General features: G+C 42.6%; 1 pseudogene; it reads right to left on the bottom strand.

Moving 5' to 3' along the window:
* Positions 1-16220: 16220 nt before the first annotated feature.
* LOC146785279 (protein cornichon homolog 4 pseudogene) lies at positions 16221-23780 on the bottom strand (annotated as a pseudogene).
* Between the last annotated feature and the right edge of the window lie 217 nt (positions 23781-23997).

The raw sequence follows: 23997 nt of genomic DNA on the forward strand, positions 1-23997 counted from the left end.
AAAGCGGCCTCGAAAGTGAAAGTAATCGTGGTAAAGCGCGGCGCGCGCGCCCGCGCACATGCACTGTAGCTCTAGGCTGGCCTGGTAGCACTTTTTGGAGCCCTCTCAAAAAGTCTCGCCAGACCAGCGCATGCGCTGGGTCAGGCGAGACCTAAAAAGCAGTAGCTCAGCATACCATTGATTTTTGGGAGGTTCTACAAACTGGCAAGCTAATAAATGCAACTGCAGCTGGTACTGCAATTGAGATCATGTCATCGAGCAACAGAGAAAGGAGAGAATGAAAGACAGAGAGGAGAATGAGATAAGTGACAAAACAGGAGAGATAGACACAGAAAGAGAGAGAGATAGAGGGAATGTTCAGGGAAATAAAAGAGAGAAATGTATGGGGCAAAACTGCAAGAGAGGGCGAGAGTGGCGGAGAAGAGAAACTAATAGCGAGAGGAAAAGAATAAAGAATGAAAGGGGTGGGTGATGAGAAGCACTTGTGCAGGGGCATGAGGCAAATGAAAACGAGGTTGTCTTGAATTGTGACTTGTGGCCATCCTCAAAATGGATATTCCTTCCCTTTTTTGTGGATAGATACATTTATTCCACGATTTACAAAATGGAAAGCGTTTTGCAAGTGTGGTATAGTCTAAACGACGTGCCTTTTGAACTGGATCCAGGACTGGACTGTGTAACCTGCCAGAGCCCTGGCAAAAATGCTCAAACTAAGCCCCCTCTCCACTCCTCTTCACACAAGAGAGCTCACTTTTCATCCAATCATTCTCTCTCCTTTCCTCCCTATTTGATCGCTTTCTCACTACCTCCCCCTTCCATTTCCTCCTTCTCTTTATCTCTCTTGAAGCCCCCATGCGCCTCCTACAAATAACCCCGGGGAGCTATAGAAAGTGACCGAGCGACCCTGGGCTTTCAAAACCGGCCTCAAAAAGTCCCTAGCACACCGGGGAAATACCCAGTGGAATAAAAGGCCTGTCTGGCCCTGTCTTGGTCTGTTTTTTGTTGGAAGATGTGTGTGGGTACACCCCCAATAAATGACATAAAACCGCCCGCCCTGTATCATTATTAGCAAATACATCTTTCTATCAGAAGTTATCAGCAGCTTACACTACACTTGGCGGCAAAGAGACTCTTTTACTTATGAGCCGCCTTCTCCTAAGCACGTATCTCCCAAGACTGCCGCATTAGCCATGCAATTACTCTTGCCTTGGAAGAGGTGAAGTGGGTTTTTTAAACAGGATGATTGTTGTTGGCTCAGCTCGTTTTGTTGGCTCTCAGAGCTAAGTTTGACCACTGCCTTGGCTCTGATGCAGGTCTGACCATGCATTCTCTGACTTTTTCACCTCTAGTAAAAAAGCAACTAAGTTGCTAAGAGGTGGTGACCTTGAAAGCAGAGTCATAAGAAGGAAAGGAAGTGGTAAAGTTCAAAGGGAAATGCTTCAAATGTGGCTTAGTTGGACATATGGTGAACATAATTCAGTAATGAATGCTCAGCTGTTAAGACATTGTGCAAAAATTGTGGCAAGAAAGGCTGTTTTTTTCCAACTGTTGCAGAAGTATGTGAAGAAATGAGGAAGTGCAGTGATGAATGAGAAAATCAGGAATATTGTAATTAAACGGTTCTTCAAGGCAATGGAGGAAAAAAAGGGAATCATACTGACAATCATGAATGTAAATTAATACATAGACATACCAATATCTTTGGGTGGAAAATTTACCTTTGTTTCAAATGAGGTGTATGAGAAACTGTACGGGGAAGGTAAAATTGATAAAATACAGATATAAGACCTGGTATATATGGCGGCAAGCCTTTTTAATATGAGAGTTTTTTGAAGCTGGAATTGAAATAAAATGTATGAAATTGGCTGGCTGTGTTCATTTGTTAGTGAAGGGAGATAGTGGTTTGAGTTGGCCACACCGAAAATATTAGATCCCAATACAGAACTACTGGTAATGGTGAAAGATGTAAGTGTGGAGTATGTGGATTTTAAGAACGAATTTCCTGTAAATATTTAGGAGCAGCATAAAGAACATCGCTTCAAGGTTCAAAGCCCGTAGTAAGCAAGATGATGAAACTCATCATAAACGTTTTGAGAGCAGTGTCTTAAAGAGCTGGGAAAGCTATGTAATCTTTTTTTTCTAGAACCAGTACAGGCCACAGAATAGTTAGCTTTTGTGGTTGTGGCAAAAGAAAACAAGGGGGGGTCAGGCTTTGGATAGATCCAAGATATGTGAATACAAGGGTGGTAATAAAAAAACTCCTTTGACTAACATAGGAGAGATCGTTTCTCTTTCCTATTATTGCATAGTTTTCACTTAGCAAGATCTTTCTTCAGACAATCATTAGGTACATTTAAGTGAGGAGTCTAGAAACCTAACCTTCTTCATAAACACCTAAGGACAGTCCGCCACATTAGAGGATTATTCTGGCAGCACCATCATATCTTCCACTAGTGTAAATCTGGCACATCTCCTACCTCTATCTCGGCGAAGGAACCACAGGGTTTGAAGGACGGGTGTCTCACCAGTTTGAAGTTTAGGAGACCCACTCCGTAAAATTCTACATGATTCATTATGTGTTACAATGACGGGTTGCAGTATGATATTTGGTATCAACATCAATCAGGACAAGGAAGGGATATAGCTGCCGATTTGCTACATACTAATTCCAAGATTTATGTTTTTAATGTTGGCTAAATGTCTGAATGTGTCTCCAAGCGTGGTGTCTCAAGTGTAGTTTAGGAAATGGTACCTTGTGACTTGCTCTCGCTCTTTCTGAGAGCTGCCTTAGATGTGATGACAGGTTAATGTTTATTAAGAGGTTACCCATGTAATAAATTAGAGATAGTGAATGTTATCTGTGTATTTCTTTTTCCCTATTGTGCCATGCTGAGGGTTCATGCAAAAGTTTTATCTATAAATGTCCTTTGGGTTTTCCATCCTTCAGTGGGCATTTTAAAAATGTTCTAGACATTTTGTGTGAAATGTGTATCATATAGCATGGATTTTACCATGTTATTGATAGCAAGTTCCAACCAAGTTTAGGCAAAATGTCAATGGTAGACTGATCCTGTTAAATCTGTAACAATATGTTCTTTTATATTCAAATCGGGATCTAACTTTAAGTCAGAATACTATTTGCACTTTACAATGTACACTCTGCCATTAGTATGAGAGGACCTGGCCTGGCAGTTCGGGCTGAACTGTTCCCATTGGGCACAGGGTCAAGACTGATTTTCATATGGCTGGGTCTAAACTGGAATGGCATGGTGAGCAGAACAACGATGAATTTAGGCCCAGATCTCTGTACTGGGGTGAATGTATGACATTGTTCTGCATTCTGTCCATCAATAGTTCTTTTTGCATTAGTATGGCTTTTCAGCATCTTTAAAATACTCTGGATTGACCTGCAACATAGCATTTTAACAGTATTTTTAGGTCTTGCTTGACAGCGCAACTGACACAGATGTAATGTGATGAACCTAAAAAAGAGGTTTCAGGAGTGCTAATGCGAGGGGCTTTGGCTCCTCCCACAAGTTTGTACACAGGAGTGCATGCTTTGATTGAGCAGAAAGTGAGTGCTTCCACAAGAAACAGTGCTTCCCTTCCATGCAGTTGTGATTATTTCATTTCTTTAACCTCTTCAGTGCCCATGACGAGATAGTCTCGTCATGGAGCACGGTTGCGCTGTGCCCATGACGAGACTATCTCATCATGAACCCCACCCACTAGTGCAACGCCCGGCACAGGAGGGGGAAAGGGCGTGGCACTGAAGGGGTTAACCAGCTGAGCAATAGTGTGGCTGTCTGAGCTTGAACTTTCAGATGCACATACATAATATTGCAATGCTGTTAAAGTGTCTTAGAAAAATATATAATTTACAATTTTTGTTTTTCTCTCTCAACAGCACAGATAGGAAGAAGGCAGTCTTGAGGAATGTAATGCAGATCAGCAGCTTCGCCTTCCATCATTAATTTTAAAATTCAAACTGTAGTTTTGTAGTTTGAGAGCAGTATATGATGCTCAGGGCTACACTAATCACACACTTTTTTAGGTCTGTCTTGACAGTGCAACTGTTTTCTGACTTTATGTGATCAGCAGAAAAGAGCTTTTAGAGTACTATTGCAAGAGGAGCTTAGGTTCCGTCCACATGTTGATTCCCCTGAGTGCTGAATTTTGTTGTGCTGAATTTGTGTGCTTCCATTAATACGACTGTTTATATAGCACTTTTTGGCTTTTTGGCAAAGTTTATACACAATAGAGTAGGGCTGAGTTGTTTATGGTGGCAAGCCTATGATCGTGTTTATAGGCCTGATGCCTTTATCATGACATGTTTTTTTTCTTTTTTAAACCAAATTTCATTGGGTTTTCAAACAGTCTTAGCATACATTAATTTCCATCAACATTATGCATATACAATTAGGTATACACTATCTGGTGCACTCTAACCTTAATACCAATAAACTCCCCCCCCTCCCTTGAGTTGCATTTGGTTCGAAATAAATGTATCTTCAGTCATTGCGCGCCTTTTTCATGAAATGTTATGATAAAGGCATCAGCTCATAAATATTTATTGTGAAAAGCATATGTTAAAGTCAATAGGCATTTAATTGTGGATTTTTTAATATTAAAGCCTGAAGATAGGTATTTTGTTACATGGAATCTTATAGATTACCATAGTAGGCAATGGTTTTGGTTTTGGTGACCCCCATGTGACAAACTGTAGATATAGAAGGCTTGCTCTGTGAGAATCCTTGTCGGGCCCTCTTAGAGTAGATGGAATTTTGCTTTGCCAACTGTAATCTGTATACATTTTCACTTTGATGACAGTGTGTCTGAGGATTTCCTTCTGGAAATGCTTATACTCAGAACTGTAGGCCTGATTTGGTTATGGTGAAAAGCCAATCATAAAGGCTATAGGCTTGAATGTTTATTGTGAAAAGTTACGATAAATGATTTTAATCAATAGGGAAAAGCATCCTCAACCTTCAAAGACTACATGGGGTGATGGGGAGAATTCACACCATTCCGGAGGACGCAGCACTGCTGTCATTAGACACAAAAATGGCATTCGACACTATCGAGTGGCCTTACCTATTTGCCCTCCTCGAGCGTATGGGGTTTGGCCCGAATTTTATAAAGTGGGTTAGGCTACTATACACAGAACCAACGGCCCAAGTAGTTGTCAATCAACACACTTACCGACAATTCCGTCTAGAGAGGGGGACTAGACAGGATGCCCCCTGTTGCCCCTCATGTTTGGCCTGATATTAGAGCCTTTGGCGACCTGGGTTAGGGGTGACCCCATGAGCAGGGACTCAAGTGGACAGATGAGCACAAGGATAGAATCTCCTTCTATGCTGATGACGTCCTTTTGTATGTTGCGGCTCCGGCGTCCTCGATCCACAGGATCCTGCACATCTTTGCCATTTTTAGCGCCCACTCTGGGTATACTATCAACTGGCCAAATCAGTACTATATATGCTTCAAGGTCCTTTGCCGCGGATGCCAAGAGACACCCACATTACAGTCGCTACTGAGGGATTTCGCTACCTTGGTATATATGTGACTCAGCATCCCACCAAACTCTACGACATTAACCTCAAGGCCCACTGAATAGGCTCCACAATGATGTGCTCCAGTGGCGGTCTTTGCCCCTTGCTCTCCTGGGCTGGGCAGCGCTGTTTAAAATGCTGGCGTTGCCTCGATTTTTATACGTTCTGCAAAATACCCCTAATAAAGTCCCAGACACCTACTTCATCAGTGTAGAAAGCGAAGTCAGAACTCTTCTATGGGATGGGAAAAGCCCACGCATCGCAACCCATAAACTGACCAGGGGATGGTATGACGGAGGGATTGAGTTGCCCGATCTTAAACAATATTACTGGGCCTCACAGCTCGCAGTGATCAATCAGTGGGTCTTTGCCTCACTGTCCGAACCGGCATACCGCACGGACAAATGAATAATGAATCCGGTGGGATATCAGCGTGCACTTTATTCCAACCGCAAACGCCAACACCTCACTGGCTCTACGGCTCAAACAGTTGCACTTAGGCATCGCGCGACAAAGACACTGGGGTGGCACAAAAAAATAACACTGATCACTCCCTTGTAGGAGAACGAGGAAATCGGCACATTGAGCAGATGCCCGGGCTTTAATAAATGGGACCTAATTGGTATCTCTTCAGTCGGGGACCTGTGGAAGCGAAATGAGATGGTCCCATTTAGAGACCTACTAGCAGAATATCAACTGGCAGGGTCAGAGACGTTCCGCTATTTACAAATTCGTCATGCAAGAATCACCGTTGTGGCGAGCGGTGAGGCTCTACCCGAGGCCTCCCCACTGGAGGATAGATTGTTAACAGATCCCATGACACGTAAAGCAATATCACTCACATATCGCAAATTAATTAACAATAGACCGGATCCATTGATACGCCTCCGACAGCTGTGAGAATCAGATCTCGGATATTTAGAGGACGACGATTAGCAGGAAGCCCTCTCCTTCCCCAAGGAAGTTGCGATCCCAATGAGGCTACGGTTAGTCCAGCTCAAAATCTACATAGAACTTACATATCTGCACATAGACTGGTAAAAATGAGGCGTAGGCCATATTCTGGGTGCCTCAGGAGGGGCGCAGCGGAAGGTACATTTTTCTACACACTCTGGGACTGCCCAAACCTCCAGCCGTACTGCAAGAGAATCACCTCCACACTTGCGAGGGTAAGCGGGAAAAGCATCACTCACTCCCGTGCCTTTTTTTTACTAAACGTATGGGAGGCCACCGACCTGACCAAGACTGAGTGCACGTGGGCATCACTGGGATTTGTCCTTGCTAAGAGGAATATAGCTCGAATATGGGGGGCTGGGGACTTGCCTACATATCAGAGATGGACTAACGACATGGACACTGCTCAAACACAGGGGCTGTCCCAAGAAATGGGATTGCAAATGGGCTACATGGAATGTATCACGTGGTGAAATATGTGTATCCCCAACAGATAAACTGCGTAACACCGAAGTGGACATTGATCTCAACCCCGCTTAACGATGTACAGAGAATGTGTTTTAAGTGTAAACGATGGTCATTTGTCCTTTTACCACTGTATTTCCTTGTTATGTGGCCTCGTGGCCTTTCACTGTACTATCACAGCTGTTCAATAAAAAAAAAATAAAAAAAAAAATGGGGAAAAAGCATATGTGAAACTATAGTCTTTTAAGGGTGGATTATAATTAGGGCTCTCGGTTTTATGGTATTTATTGTCTTGACATTTCCATCTGTATTTATCCATATTTATTTTTTGTCAACTTTATCTGTATTTATCCATATTTATCATGTGTTTTGTGAAAAAAATGAACCTGAAAGTGGTATATTTCCACATTTATTTAACCAATAAATATGCAGTCATGCTTGAATGCCTGCCAGGTTTCAGTGATATGAATACCTGCAGAAGATAAATCAATGCACTTTGCACATTTCAGTATCAGCCTTGTGCATATATACTGTTGTTTAAGCCTCTTGACTAAAATTCCTTTCTATTTTAACCCCCTTACCTATCAATTCACACAGTTTTTGGCCTGGTAGTCATGGCAAAGTGTATTTAGAATCTCTCAAAAAGCACCAAATTTCCGTTTTTATCCACATTTAAAAATAAATATAAACAAGAAAATAAATAATTTTCTGGCTGTATTTATCTGTAAAAATCAGTAAAAATGGAAAACAGGGAGCCTTAATTGTAATTAATCTGAAATAAAGCCTACAGGTTTTTTGTTACATGGAATCTCACCGATTACCTAAGGATGCAAGGGTTTTGGTATTGATTTACACGGTGAGAATCCTTGTGAAGCACTCTTAGGAGATATAGTATTTTCCTTGCCCCAACTATAATTTTGTATGCATTTCCAATTTTATGAGCGCAAACCTGGTGGTTGAAAGGTGGCATTAGTTGGTTATGGGGACAAGCTAATGATAGCAGCTACAGGCTTGACTGGTGGACATAGGGATTTATATACCCGATGCCATAAGTCTGGCCTGCTTATTAGGGAAAGTTAATACAAAGGCAGCAGCCTGGCTTATTTATTGTGAAAAGCATATGGTAAAGCCAATATGCCTTTCACAGTGAATTGTGGCCACATCATGTATTAGGCCTTAGAATGTTATTTGGATACATGAAATCTCACAGATTACCGTAGTAGGCGTGCTTTTTATTGGCCATCCAGTCTGGCAAACCCTGGGTGTAGAATTTCACTGCGATGATTCTTGTTAGGTCCTATTAAGAGGAGTGTATACTGTTTTTCCTGGTGTTATTCTTTCACATATTTGTATTTTTTTAAATATATGACAGATGTTTGTCAGTTTATGCATACTTCAGTAGCCTGTGTTGTATATAGTTACAGGTCACTAGTGAAAGGTAGAGGCCAAATCAGGTCACTAGGAAATGTTATGTCAGATTCCTTAGATGTGCTCTGTTTATAATGAAAAGATATGATAAAGCGAGTAGGCCTTACTTGCATAATGTGAAAAGCATGTGTTAAAGGCAATATACTTTGAAGGGTGGATTTTAATTACACAAGGCTTTCCAGAAATATTATCTATTCCTGGTAGTCATTAAATCCAAAGGGTCCTGTGCTCCAAGCTGTGCCACTGGTATGTAAAACGTTCACACTGCAAGTGCTCGCCAAGTTCTCAGCTGTGTCATTTGATTAGCTCTTCTAGCTGGGCTGAATGTGAACATAATATATCTGGATGACCCCTCATTTCTGAGCTAGAACCTGCTAGGATGGAATGTTCCTCACCTAAATCAGCAGAGCATTGGTTTTGTTTAATCTTACAATACCCAGTGTCCACTTTCCATCCTGAAAGCTTTTAGACTTTTGAGTTTTGTCATGGAACACTTTTGGACCCACTGGGAATGAACCAATGCTTTGGTATTACAGGTGTGCAGCCTGCTACTCCAAGTTTCAGTAAGCTTGACATTTGCATCCAACTTGCAAAGAGATTCTCCGCTGCTGTGTGTCATGAAGTACTATCAATCTAATATAACAGTGTAAATATATGAATTAAAACTCTGTAGTGAAAATAAGAGATGAAAAAAGCATGTTATCGAACCTATGTTTTCTTTAAATGTCTGAGAAAGTACATATAGATTTTTTCTGTTTTTATTTTTCTCATGTAGTGATCTTTATGTCGAATAAGGCTCCACATAGATGGATTGTAGGACTTAAGATAATAAAGACTGTTGGAGAAATAAATCAGAGCAGAACTGACAGCCTTTTACCCTACACTAAAAATGGCTATTACCTGCTTCCCATTCCATTCTTATAGCTGTGGGGGCCTGGAATAGTCCGAGTCGTCACACTTTTAGGAGTGTAATGGCTAGTAACTGTGTTGTTACTCTCATTGGCCGCATGCTCAGTACTTCTGCCTCCATCTTAGCCAGCCTCTCTCGACTCCGCTCCCCCATCCTGTTGAAGTGCATTATAGCCCTTCTGAAGTAGGGAGAATCGGCGGCAATCGACAGTGGAGCAGAGAGACCCGTCTTCCCATTCTCCCTATGGGTGCCTGGTGCCCCTAGTGAGCTTCCTATCTTGCACTTGTTATTTGGTGTCTTTCAATTGGGAATGAGACAATCAATGGGCCACCTAGATCCTTCGCTGCCCCACTGGCATTCCGAGCCGCTGCCGCCAGACCAGGACTCTGCGTTGTACCATCCATCCATGACCCTCTACTGCCTCCTACTACTTAGGAGCCTGTGCTAGTTTCTCCCTGTTGAACCCTGCACTGCACTAAAACTCGTCCTAGAATAATGTCAACTTTATTGGCTTATGTATAGTGAAATTTTACTCATGCACCTTCACTTATATAACACACAGGAAAGGTATGAGAAGTAGCTCTGCAAACTTTTGTTTATGTGAAAAATATACATGTACTACTGCCGCTCATGTCACCTCTTATGTGTGTCTCTCTTGTTCACAGCCTTCCTTTAAGCATTCAAAAGCCAAAAGATGGGTATCGCGTTTGCTTGTTTTTACTAGCCGTGGTGCACCAACACTGTTGCCTTGGTGGGATTTCCTAAAAAGAACAAAACATTTTGAACAGTGAGGAGATAAAGACACTACAGTCCAACTGACAAAGACAGTGTCCATTTGAATAGCACATTGCTAACCCAGTGCTCCCTTGAATATTCCTTCAAGCATCCTTATGACAGCTGCAGGAGATGGCTCTTGTATAATGCTTATTTGTTATGTTGTTATGTTATGTTAACCAAATTTATATAGCGCACAGCTGCCCCAGCAAAGGGGCGTCCCGGCGCTTCGCTTTGTTAGTTGTACTTCATGTGTAAGAATGCACAAGTGCAGTGGGCGTAAGGTTTTCTTAGGCGGTTATTGCCAAATGCCGATATTGATGAATATTGAGGCTGCATAGTGTTCCATCCTCTTCACTTTCTTCCACCCCCTATGCTTCCAGTCTCAATATCGCAAGCATACAGGTTCTTACATTGGACTTAGAGGCCTCCCATTGCTTACCATTGGTTGGATTTATTGTCAATCTCAATTACTTGCTTCTTATTTGATAGCTTGCTTTACGCTTATTGTGAGTGTCCTTCCACAGAGGCTCAGCCTCTTTACCATTCTTTTGATTGGTTGACCTGTAGCCTTCCACTGCTCGCATTTAGGGACGTGTGTATTTCTTTTTCATTACGCACGCCAGAGAGTGCTTTCTCTCTCTTGTGTGCTGCTTACCTACCCAACAACCCGGACCCACTGCTTCCCGTTCACCCATCTCTGTTCCTCTGTTGCCCCCCCATCCCTCTAGGTCATTTGAATACACTTGTAGCTGCCATTTGCTACAATCTGCTCCACATTTTAAGGGATTTCCAGCCCACCGTTGCTCCCTTGCCTGTCCCCGTCCTTAGGCTGCCCCCACCCGCTCCTTTGTTGTAACCCCACACTCCTTGTGGTCATTTTATTTCTATTTTACTTTTTGGAGGCCCTGACAGCTGCCACTGCTTCCAGGCCGCTCCGCTATGCGAAAGCGCCTTGCGCCAATAAAGTTACCTTTTTTTACTGACCTCCCTTAGAGGTGTCCGTCATCTTGGATTAGTAAATTTTAAAAAATGGCCATTCCATATGCCTGGTAGTACATGCAGTCGTACACATCATCAGGCTTGTGGACACCTATAGAGTGACAGTTCTGCAACTGTGGAGGCATCATTGCATCTTTGCTTATTTATTTGTTTTTTTCTTGATTGTGAAAAAATTGGCAAAGCCAATGGGTCTACAAGACGAGACCTATTGGCTTTGCTGGTGCTTGTTCTCCCTGTTCTGCCTTTCTCTCTGTTTCCCCTGGGTCAAAGTCTGATGATGAAAAATAAGTCCTGGTCCCAAAAATGGAGTAGTGGTTAGCATCTGCAACCACCGGCACAAAATAAGCGCGGGTTATAAGCGAGTACGAAGAGGCGAATCACGCCTGAAAACTCAGAGAACGCCACAAACTGAAAATACAGCACGAAATATGTGAGGATGGGAATGCAAAATCAATGAGTTTCAAAAACGTTTAAGTGCACCTTTTGTGATTTAACAAGAGGTGTCCAAGTGCCAGTCAAAGGGCTCTGGCCGCCCTGTTCGGGTGATTTCTGTTGCTTGAGCATTTATTGTAACGCAAGCACTGCAGACCTGCGTCCTTTCGCCAAGGCAAGGTCGTAGAATTGCAAACAAAAGGCCGTTTTGCACAATGCGAGGCATTCGGTCACTGGGGCAGTTTGTAGCAGATCAAACATGAACACGGCACAGAGCGCAACGTGGAATTTTTTTTAGAGATAAGCCTTCAGAAAAGTTGCAAGACCAAGGTGACACCGTAAGACCCGCGAGGACAAAGAGGCAGCGGGAGTGCGGGCGTTTCTGAAAAAATGGTTTAGATGTGAGAGATGTTAAACTTACATTTGGTATCTTTAAGTGTCAGGATTACTGGGTTCCCAAAACGGACATTAGGTTTCTGGGGCCAGCACGTCTCCCTAGCTTTTGTATCTACAGGCAATTCGCCATTCATGCAGGCAAGTTAGCAGGGAGGTAGCTTGGTCATCGGTTAGATTGGGGGGGAGGGGGGTGGGGGGACTTCAGATTTTCCAACAACCATCCCTGCACATAATGTTAAAATACTTTATTTTGTGTGAGTTTAAGATTTTCCTATAATCACGCTGGGCTGGTGTATAATGTTAACATGCAATATTTTATGTGGGTTTAAGGTTTTCCTACAATCACGCTGGCGTATAATGTTAAAATACAATATTTTGTAAAGTAACCAATATTTTTGAAGACATTCAAAACCGAGAGGGAGAGAGTGTGTGCTTTTTTGTCTGTGTGTATGGAAACATTCCTTGTGAAATCCAACAGACACCTCACCATACCCGACTGAAAGCACCTGTACCCAACTATTTACCAGAAAATACATTTATTAGGGGAGTGTAACACACCGACCGCCCCCCCCCCCCTTCCAAAGCTAGGCCCCTGCTAGTTAGGGGCCTGGGAATCTGCAGCAGACTGTGTCCAGTGAGGTATTTGACCTGAAAGGAGCCACTTGAAATGCACCCTCCACAATGACGAGCCTGCCCCCAGGCATGCTAGGCTAATGAGAGGCTTCAGCAGACAGAACAAGGAGCTTAATTTGCTATGCCTCAATGCCAGGCCCTACTTTCGGATGACATGGTAGCCCAGGCATGTAGAATCATTTACCGAGGAGCCTAAAGGTTGTGGGAGGAGGAGTCGCCAAGATTGCGCGTCAAGTCCTGGAGCGCACTTCCTTGGTTATCTCTACATCCAGCCTGTAAGATATAGTCTCAGCTGCAGTTTTATAGGTGACGTTTTCTGCCACAAGAAAGTCCATCATAATACATTACCCTGAGTTCTAGTTCAAAACTGGACTTAAAGGGAAAATGAAAGAAAGGCTGAGGAAAAGCTGATGGTAGAAATGAGTCTTATAAAATTGATTGACCCCATTCGGACTGAAGGGTTTATGATTTGCTATGTGATATTGCATAAAAATGGAATACAATGCAAAATGTGTTGCCAGTACCTTAGAATTTCCCCCAACTTTGGCTGTATCACAGATATGGGGAGGTCTTATAATACATATGGAATCAAAACTGATTGTGGGCCCCTCCCTTCGCTGCAGCAGCTTATATTACGCCCATGGGTGGGTGTTTCATATTCTAGTCACTGCATGTAAGAGGATCCGGGATTGCATATTGATGAACCCTAGATATTGTGAACGGGTCCTGCATTGGAAGGCTGTAAGACATTTCAGTGATTTGGAGGTTCAACCTCGTTGGCCGGTACTGATGGTTGACGAGTAATAGGCTTGGGTGAAAGTTGGCAAATTTGGTCAATTTTCACCTCAAGTAGAAGTGAGTGGTCAAGTCTGTGACCTCTGCACCATACCTGGTGGCATAGTAAAACACTGCCACGTTTTTAGGTCTCGCCTGACCCAGCGCATGCGCTGGTCTGGCAAGACTTTTTGAGAGGGCTCCAAAGAGTGCTACCAGGCCAGCCTAGAGCTATAGTGTATGTGCGCGGGCGCGCGCGCCTCGCTTGACCGAGATTACTTTCACTTTCGCGGCTGCTTTGATGTTTGATCGCGATCACTTTCGCGGCCGCACATTGTATTTAGCCTTTGTTCACAAGTGGCCTAGTCAGTGCACACTTAAGAGTTGCTTCTCTAAAAACGGATTCGCTGACTACAGTGAATCACTGTATCTAAATTCTCCAACAGGATACCCAAAGGACACGGGTTCACCTTACTGGTCACACAGATCATCGCGACCTGCAACTTTAAAATAAATGGGAGTAAGGCAACTCACTATAAGTGGTGCTTCAGACTCCAAAATAGTATTAAACATCCAGCAACACGGCATCTTTAATCGTCAGTATCTTAAATAATGTGCGTCTTTTATCATATCGTGAAAGATTAGCTGGAATTCACTGGATCCACTGCCAGCTGTAACAACCTTGCTGGAGGGACGCCCTGTGCTGATCAGTATGTCCCAATGTGGAAGAGTTCAACAAGCCATCCCTTGCCCCGATGGTATGTTCAAGGAAGCAATATGTATTTTCACCCAAATCTACCTTGACGCATTCCCCCTGCCTAATCTAAAAGAGCTACCTAGTCACCATCTAGGCTTAGCAAGCAATGTTTCTGCCTAAGGGGCTCTGGTTTTACAGTTCACAGATCCTAGGATCTAAAGTATTGCAGATCATACGTCATCCATCAACATGGATAGTCTTGGCCATTTCTACTTTATTCCCATATAACTTTCAAATATATTAAGCATAAAAAACGGTCAAACTTCACACCAATATGGAACACAATAGTGGGCAATGGAGATCAGTAAACAGACAGAAGGCAGTTTTCTGGAGTCCAGGTTACATTGTGTTAGGGCTCTGAATGGCCCTAGGTGAATTTAATCAATTCTTGAGAGCTATGTAACTTCCTTTCCAGATGTAAAGGACAGTGGCCAGTTTGTGAAGGACTTTGATATTCTGAGGAACTTCAGAGAAACCCATAAAATTCGGGGCTGATCTTAGAACTGTAAAATATCAGAATTTTTTCTGGGTGGTGGATGGCTGTCACACTACACGTCCTCTGAACTGTTTTAATGGATTATCACTAGGGCTGCGCTCACTGTTTTCTTTCTCTGAATGTTTCTGTTCTGAGGTACCATGATTCTTGTTGTATTTTTTAATACGGAAATGTAATACTTACACAGTGCTTCATACCCATTGTTGAAAAGGGTGATGGCTGTAGTTTCGCCCATATGGGAGGTGTTTGGTGAGATGTGTGAGACTTGGAGACATTTTCTAAATGTGGTGCAGCGGTGTTGTTTTGCATAAGAATGAATTGTTGCAGTGAGTGTGAAAATAGACGAGGGTGAGCAAGCGAATACCTACTATGGTTAGGTAGGTCTGTATCACAAAGGAGAAATCACCATTCTTGTCGATCAGTGGGACCAAAGGTAATATATTCTATGGGTTTACTATGGAATGATTGAGGCCTCCCCTTTGGGGCTGTTAGGTCATCAGAGAGAAGACTACGGGGTCAACCCAGGATCAACAGAAACCCAGCCATGGAAATGGCAGGTTAGCAACCACAGAATATTATATGGAGACAACCAGTAGTAGCAGAAGCCAAACCCCTGGAAGCACTTTTAAGCCACCTGTAAATATTGTGGGGCCAAATAGGAGATGCATGATCCAGGCTCTGCACCTGTAAGCACCGGCACTGTGCAGACACAACTGGCTTCACTATGCAAGTCAAGTCATATTACTTTATCCCATATATAAAATATCATAAAAGTACACCAAGTATGATCAGTATAAAATTGACATATTATGCAATTATGGTGAATCCCCAAGGAATAGGAAATAGTCGAGTCATGTGAATCTGTTTCTTTCAGGTCAAATTGTGAATGGAATTCCCATATTCATGTGGCTTAAAGCTCTCTTTTATCACCTGCTGTCAGCAGGTGATAAATAAGAAGGGAGGGGACTGTGGAGGCTGGGAATCGTAGAGTGGATGGTAAGGATATCAGTTGGCAGGGCTGACCATAGACCGTCCAGGGCAACATTGCGTGCGGCACCCAGCCTCTATCAGGCAGTGACTGGTCTACACTTATGGCTGCCGCCCCATTCCTGTTTCACACAGGATTGTCTCATCTCCACCAGATATCCCAGCATCTAAATTTGGACCCGGAGTCCTACACGTGTGGTAGAGCGGTACAGTATCCCACCTGGGTATATCATGCTGTACGACACATAATCAGGGCCTTATACACAGAGTCTACAAAGGGGTAACAGACGCCACATTTCTAGAGGCCCTGTTTAGCAGTCTTTAAATAATGTATGGAGTGCACCTGTGAGCATGAGAGGAGTAACCAGCAATAGATTAGCATTAATGGAGTCCATTCAGGAGCTGCTGAGATATACTCAAAGAACTGGCATTATACAGCTGTGTTGTGTGGGCTGTGTAGTCCCCCCAAACCACTGGTGTAAAGAAACGTTATGTACTAAAAAATGCAGCCTACAAAAATAGTTCTTGTTTAAAGAGGAAACAAATATATTGCACAATGACATTCGAAGACTTACATATTGCTCTGTCCCTGTGTGGGACTTGCTTCTGGAGCACCATCTTAGAAATTGATTATTTCTATAATCCTTTCTCTAATACTCAGACACTTATCAAAGATAGGATCATACTACAGAGGTAGATAACGAAACACAAGAGATGAACGCCCAGGCTAATCATGGCTTCTCTCATGTGCGACTCCAGCCGTCCGCAATAGTGAATGTCTGTGGGGTCACACACTCCTAGGTTGCTGGTTGGGCGCCATTATAAACCTATATGCATTCCATGTAGCTAGAGGTAAGTTCAAAAGGAACATTAACCAGTGTAGCAATATCAGCATGAACGCTGTGACAGCGATGTTCCTGGGAGCACCCACTTGCCTAATTTCGAGTAGGATGGTCTGGGATTAAACTGGTCGCATTCTAAATCCGACAGAGTGATTGTGAAGTAGATGGACAGGAGGATAAGTGCACAGCAATCACTGAGCTGGAAGATGAAGGTTAGAGAAACTGAAAAGACAGGGTGCAGTGGTAACTTTAGTGGTCTACTGTGCCTCACCACAAAATCCCGTGTGGGTGGGCAGTTGCTTTTACAAATCCCATCTGCTGCAATTCCTGTTGCAGGTTACTTTATAAGGACTGTATGCAAGGTTGTGATCCTCTGTGATTCAAAGAATTACTTATACTCACAGAGTTACACAAGAATGTGCACCAACTCATTTTTTTAAAAAGAACAACAAAAATGGATTTATCTCAAGAGGCAAGGCCGAACAAAATGGAGACTGCAGGTAATACTGAGAGCTCCTTCCACATTCAGAGAAATCTGAACAATAGCCTGCCTCTAAGCGACCATCCACATGACAATGCGGTAACATGAGGTATTTGTTAGAGCGCTGCAATGAAACCCAACGAAACAATTACCTGGGAAGGTGGGAGAAGCTGTAATTCAGATGAAAGAGCTCCCGGAGACAACAAAAGATGAGCAGGTCAACTGTAATATGGTGACTGTAGCGGCTAGGCTGGAGAGACGCAAAAGAATGGGGCCTACTTAGACATGTGGAGACCTGTGCCAACTGATTTTGGCAGCAGCATGACAGAGAAAATCTGCACCGAGAAAATAAGCTATTGTGTGATGAAGAGCCTAAGACCCAATCGTGAAGGCAGACCGCAGCACAGAGCAGGGCTGATGTGCATATGTGTCGATCCCTCGAGAGGGAGAAGCGTCAGTAGATTGATGGCATGGTGGATGTGATGTGGCATCCTGGGGACAAATACCGTTGCCACTGTGGCACTAGGCCAATCCCGGGGGTGCAAGGCTACAGCAAGGAATAAAAAGCCTTGGAAGATATGCGACCCCCGAACAAACAATAAGAAAACGCTCTTACTAGGAGGAGTGGGAAACAACATGAACGCCACGAAAAGATGAAATGGGAGTTGATAAAACTGGAAGCTAAATAGGAAGGACTAGTTGAGACCTACTGAAAAGCAGTAACACTACATAACTCCATAAATAGGGACTGAGAACTTTAGAAAGATTACTCCATTGCTTACAGCACAACACTGAAGGAGAGATAAAATGGTCCCAATAGCACAGAAATGCAGAACCTAACCCTGCTAAAGCAAATGTACGGATGCAACATATAGATACCTGAGAAATCTGCGAGACGAGCATTGCAAACTGAAGGGTGGGAAAATAAATGGGTGCATTTAATGGTAAAGGACAGACCGACAAAAAGTGTGCAAGGCAGCAGAGAACCGTAAAACCTTAAATACACAATCACTGGCAGCCATTTTAGAAGTGATGAAAGACACAACAACACCCTTGAAAATAAATTAGTCACAATATCAGATGAACTGGCATTCATCTAAGAAGATTTGTAAAAAGTCACCTTAAAAACAATAGCATATGAAAAAGTGGTGGAGGCCATGGAAACAACTGTAAAATTGCTAATTTAAACAATAGGAATACAACTGTATTTTACAGGAAAGGGAAGAATATGCTGAAGGGAGGTCACGGATAAACAACTCTGCTTCATACGTTTACCGGAATGAGCGGAAGGACCGTCTGCAGAGCTCCTCTTTGAACAAACATTTCTTGAAACGTTGAGACAGCAGGATACTGCTGGTAATCCCGTCCTCAATTCACCAGAACCAACCAACACACATGCCTAGATGCAGTCAATACATAACCTACGTAGAATGGCACACAGCCAACACATGCTGGATGATAAAGAAGGAGAATATTTGGATACAATACTAGATATTCAGAAACATTCAATACATGGCTGTGAGTTTCTTTTTCAGATACTAGAAACATACAGTTTTGGCCTCCACATAATGCAATGGACCAGGCTCTTGTGAAACAGACTGGCAGCTCAAGTGAAGCTTGTCAAACTTGTATCAACCATGTGGATATTGGAGGGGAGCACGCAATGAGTGTAAGCTATCGCCAGTATTGTTTGCACTAGCAGTAGAACCCTTGGCACAAAGCCGAAGGGAAGAACTTGCATAATGAGGATCACAGTGGGGGGGCTTCGCTCATGTAATATCACAATATGCAACCAACACATTAATATTTTTAAACTCCCTGAGACATCTGTACTGAAAGTGCTCCATCTACATCTCCATCCAGCAGACACAATAAATCTGAACTTGGGAGTCAAATAGGCACTAGAAAAATCAAATATATGGGTCTTATATTGACACACAACTATGAATGGTGAATTTGAGAAAACAGAGGCAAGATAGTGATGAATATTAGACATCAGGTAGAGTTCTGGAAGAAATGACAGCTCTGAAAGATAGACTATTTTTGGTAAAAATAGTTGTAATACCGAGATTTCTGTATGTATTTCTGGGAATTTATGTATTGCTGACTAGGAAAATATTCAAGGAATTAGAATATTCAAAGAGTTAAACTGGTTATTTAGGAGACCAGATCAGATTTTATACACTACAGCTGTCCTATAAAAGGGTGGGAACGAGAGACCCTGATATGGAAGCTTACTACTTTGCCCCGCAGATGCCGTATCTGCAAAAAGCATTGAGCCGTGTATGACAACAAGGGAAAAAAGACTATTATAAAAGTGTTTTGGTACTGCAAGAGACCCTGTTTGCAGAACAGGTGTGATTATGGGACCTTAAAGAATTTAGACAATTGCTCCTGGAGGCCAAGAAAGTAGCACAGATAGAAGCATCGATGCAATGCATGAGGACAGATATACAGAAGAATCGTTTCGCACAATTGTCGAGACAACAGTATACTTTGACATGCTCAGGGGACACTTTCTATTGTATACTAGACTGTGAAAGGCGGCAAGACAGTAATGGGGAAGATGCCCAGGCAACTGCAGGAATTATCCAGATTAATGGCAATGACAGCACCGACGACAAGGGGGAAAAATGAATGAAGTTGTACATGGTCAAGACAGAATGGCCAAGACGGTGACTTTAAGAAAACTTAAACCTAGATACCAGGACCATATTGACAGACTCATAATTGAAACAGATACAAGACTATCCGCAAAAAGTGTCCAATAACACAAGACTCAGACTTATACATATATAATATCTACATAGAGTATTTCAAATCAATTAAATTTTCATCTTTATTCGGGTACAACGGTATTCATCACAATCCATTAAAATGCAATAAAAGCCACATACAATGTGCAATAAAACATATAAATAGTTAAAACATTCAATTCATAAATAGAGTATATATGTTACCGACAATCATTAGAAAAATAGACACGGGAGCAGGCTTGGACTGCCCCAGGTATGATATGATATGAATGGAGTGGATTTCATGCGTTCAGTGAGGATGTGTTTATTGGTTACTTTGTACTGGAATATTGTAGTTAGAGATTTACAAAAATTAGGACAAACCATGATAGACATGAACATGAAATAATGTATATTGAGACTACATAAACGCCCGAAGGGAAAAAATGCAGTACACATTTTTTGGTCCTAGGACTGATTGTGGCATGCAGAATGATAGTGATACATGGGAAGTGGACAGGGGAACCCGCAAATGCACTATGTAAAAAAGATCTATTGGAATGAACATTGGCAGAAGAACTGCACTTGAAAGTGGTCCATAACGACCCTAAAGCTGAAATGGATATTGCAACATGGAAATAACTGTTGTATACTGTGAGTTCACAAAATATGAAAGAAGACTACATAAGGATGTATGACGTTACAACGCATGCTGTTACAACGCATGCTGTTACAACGAAAGTTTTACAAAGCGAGTGCATTGACAACGCAGCACATTACAACGCAAGTCTTTACATCGACTTGCACTAGATGGCGTGCTAACATTAAAAAAGTGTAATTTACTATTCCAACTCCAGTCCACGTAACAGTAGGGAAGGTGTTGGGATAGTAAACTACACTATTTTTAATGTTAGCACGCCATCTAGTGCAAGTCGATGTAAAGACTTGCGTTGTAATGTCCTGCGTTGTCAATGCACTCGCGTTGTAACAGTTTCGTTGTAATGGTAGTGCGTTGTAAAAGTTGCGTTGTAAAGGTTGTTCCCCCTACATAATGTTTATCTCCACAGAGGAGAAATGTCACTGCAGACCCCAAAGGATAACTGTGTGTAAGCATGAATTGCCAATGCAAATAGCATGGGAAATCAGAGTCATAGATGTGTGCTATACATGTGTTAATTCCTGGTAGATATGTAAAATATTGAGATTTGCTGGACACGTATATGGAACATGATATTTTAAACATAAATAAGCACATTTTGTGGTTTATATGTAGTGGTCCTGTTGATGGCGTATCATTTGAAGTAGTAATTTACAAAAACATGTACACACGACTTAGAGAATCTACAGTAATATCAGAGACTCTTCTTATTGAGAAACTGATGCATGTATTTGATGTTACAATGGCATCCACAAAACTACACCCACAATCTCAGGAGTTAATTATAGATTTCAAAAGAACTCTGGAACGTACGGTGTTACTGTTCGTAGAGAGGAGCTCCTTGTGCTACATTTCAAGGATCTCTGTTCATGTTCTGGTATCCATTGTAACACTGAAACTTTGACTGGACGTTGAGGCAAAACTGAGTCCATACAAATTGTTGATTCAAGTGTTCCTGAGGTTTTGCAAATCCTGGTGCCATTGATTCTATAGGTAGTAGTGCCTCACTGCTATCTAAGATTATGCTATGATAAAACCGGAGCCATAACTTGTAGGAGCATACACTTCCGCTTTTCCTCTAAATATATATTTTAACTGTTAATCTAAGCCTGTGTCAAAGACATCATTTTCAAAAGTGTTTGCGCTGACAGGATATATATACCTTCATTGATTATGATAACTTGTAGACTGGATTGTAAATGGCGCCAACATGCATAACATCTCATTTGATTACTCCATCACAGCTACCACTGAGGAGTCCACAGGTGCCACCGGGAACTCGGGCAGGCCGCGCATATGGCAGTTGTGCCGGTCCCCGTGACGAGTCTTCTGCTGGGGGTGGGGTCAGCCAAGGCTGATGACGCGGCCGGTGCCTGCTCCCGCGTGCAGTGATTGGACGAGTGGGTAATGCCCCAGAAGTGTAAGAATCACTTACGGGGGAAAGTAGGAAGATCAGGTCATGGATCCTGCCAGGACCTGTTCCAAATGGTTTCTGGGCAAAAGCACCTTTATATGGAGCGTGGAGCGGCGGCGAGGTCTTTTCCTTGTCGCTCCGCCTTAGGGAAGATCTGCACGCCTCCGTCCACGTGGAGGTCTGCATAATTGCACCTTTTTGTTTCCCCACCCACCATCCCCTGAGGCAGCAGTTTTAGGACATGTTTCATGTGGAGGCTTTGTATAACGCTTTCTCTTGCAGGTGTGAATTTATTGGTTTTCTTTTCAGGTATTGCAATGTTGTACTATGCATGTCATATTGATAGGTTTTGTATTACAGGGCAACGTCATTTTGCTTGTCGTATTTTATGTTTGATTATCCTTGGTCTGCTGTAAGGTCATGATTGGTCGGTCAAATTTTCCATCTCTTAGTAGGCATCCCAATTTTATTTTATTTGTATTTTTAGCGTTTTCTATAGCGCGAACTAGACCCAGAGTAGGGTATCAGAGCGCTTTACAAACAAAGCAAAGTAGGTATTAAAACATTTTGCAAAACATAGCAGAGAGAGTATCAAAACATTTTTAACAAGGTTCGCTAGGTAGCAGAGGCAATGTTAGACGTCCTTCACATTTAACATGGGCTTCAATTGGAATTCCATAGAGCATATTATCAAGCCCATTATCGCCGTTTTAGCGACAGTTTTCTGCCGCTAAAGCGGCCATAATTTTATCGCCTGGCTTGTTAATATGCCCCAAAGACCCTTTGGGGAGCCTGTTGCTTATGTGTTCTATTTCCGCTCTGTATGGATTGTTTATTATCACAGTGAAATCTTGACCGTGTGCATGAGGGTTGTGCCCGTTATACATTAACACACATTGTTGGTGTTGAAAGCGGCCAGACATTTTGAATAATCTACAAATAACTGTTGGGCCTCACTCACGTTGAGATATCATTCATAAAAGGGGGCCCAGTGAATTTGTTAAGTTTTATCTTTTGTTATGACCGCTGGGTATGATCGTGATATAACTTTTTGTGCTTCTCGTGTACACGTAATGAGGAGGCATGTGTCTTTTATGACACTGGTGGTTACTGGAGCATCGTTTGATATACTTTGAAAGGGGCTCCCTATGTGATATGGGCAAGGGGCTGCTTTTTTTAATGTTCTTTTGCTAGCCATCTTATTGACAACTTCCAATAGCATTGTGCATATGCATAATGGTGGGATTGTTTATGCTCAAGTTGTGGGAAATGGTTGTTACGCTTTGTCTATATCCCTCTGTTTTATTTTATACAAAGGGGTTGAAGGACACTGACTGGTTTAAATAAAGTTTTTATGAACATGTTAACACACTCGACATTGATTTTCAATGTCTTTCACCAACTTCCTGCTTCACTACAAGATGGCCGCTGTTTCGGGCCCGGAACGATTGGTCATCACGCATGACATTCATGCTGAATGTGGGCGTGCTTTTCTCCATATTAAGTGAGCATGAGATTGAGCTCCGAGACGGAGCAATACAAACGCCGGCGGGACACGGTAGCGGTAAGAAGGTTGTTTGAGGGCTTGTGTGTGATATGAGTTAGAAGCGATATACGAGTTACTAGCTTTGAATGAGGGGTGTGTGCAGGCTTAAGAGAATTGAATATGCGTGCACAACAAGGACAACGTTATTGTGGTCAGATTAAAAACGGCAGAATGTAGAGGTAGAAGTGGTATACGAGCTACTCGCTTTGATTGAGGTGTGCGCGCAGGCTTAACAGATTTGAATATGCGTGCACAACAAGGACAACGTTCTGGTCAGATCGAAAAAGGTAGAATGTAATAATGTCTATAAGAAACAAGGTTGGACTTCTAAGAGGAACAAGCTTGTAGGATCCGAATTTCAGAATATGGTTAGCACAGTGTAGCTAAAAACTAACTAGTCTGACTCGGCCCTGTAATAAGGCCTTTATGTGCATCCATTGGTTAGTACGGCGGAAAGGGCCGAGAACAGACCCGCGGCCATCTTGGTTCCCGGCTTCTTGTCGTTCAAAGGAACTACAGTCACGTGATTCCCTGAACCCATATTTTCCCTTGTTCAGCAGACGCTAGTTTTAGAAGACAGGCTGAATTGTATTTACGACCGAGAAGCAAGGTCACATCTGCTAAAAGGGAGTACCAGGCAAATTCCTTCTGAACCCGGGACAAGAAGGGAGTCACCCGGTCGACCTTCTTCTCTTAAAGATAGTAGCTTTTTGTATCATCGAAACTAGATATAGGATGAGCTCATTAGGAGCGCCTAG

This window comes from Triturus cristatus, chromosome 11 (assembly GCF_964204655.1).
Source record: "Triturus cristatus chromosome 11, aTriCri1.1, whole genome shotgun sequence".
NCBI classification, from domain to species: Eukaryota; Metazoa; Chordata; class Amphibia; order Caudata; family Salamandridae; genus Triturus; species Triturus cristatus.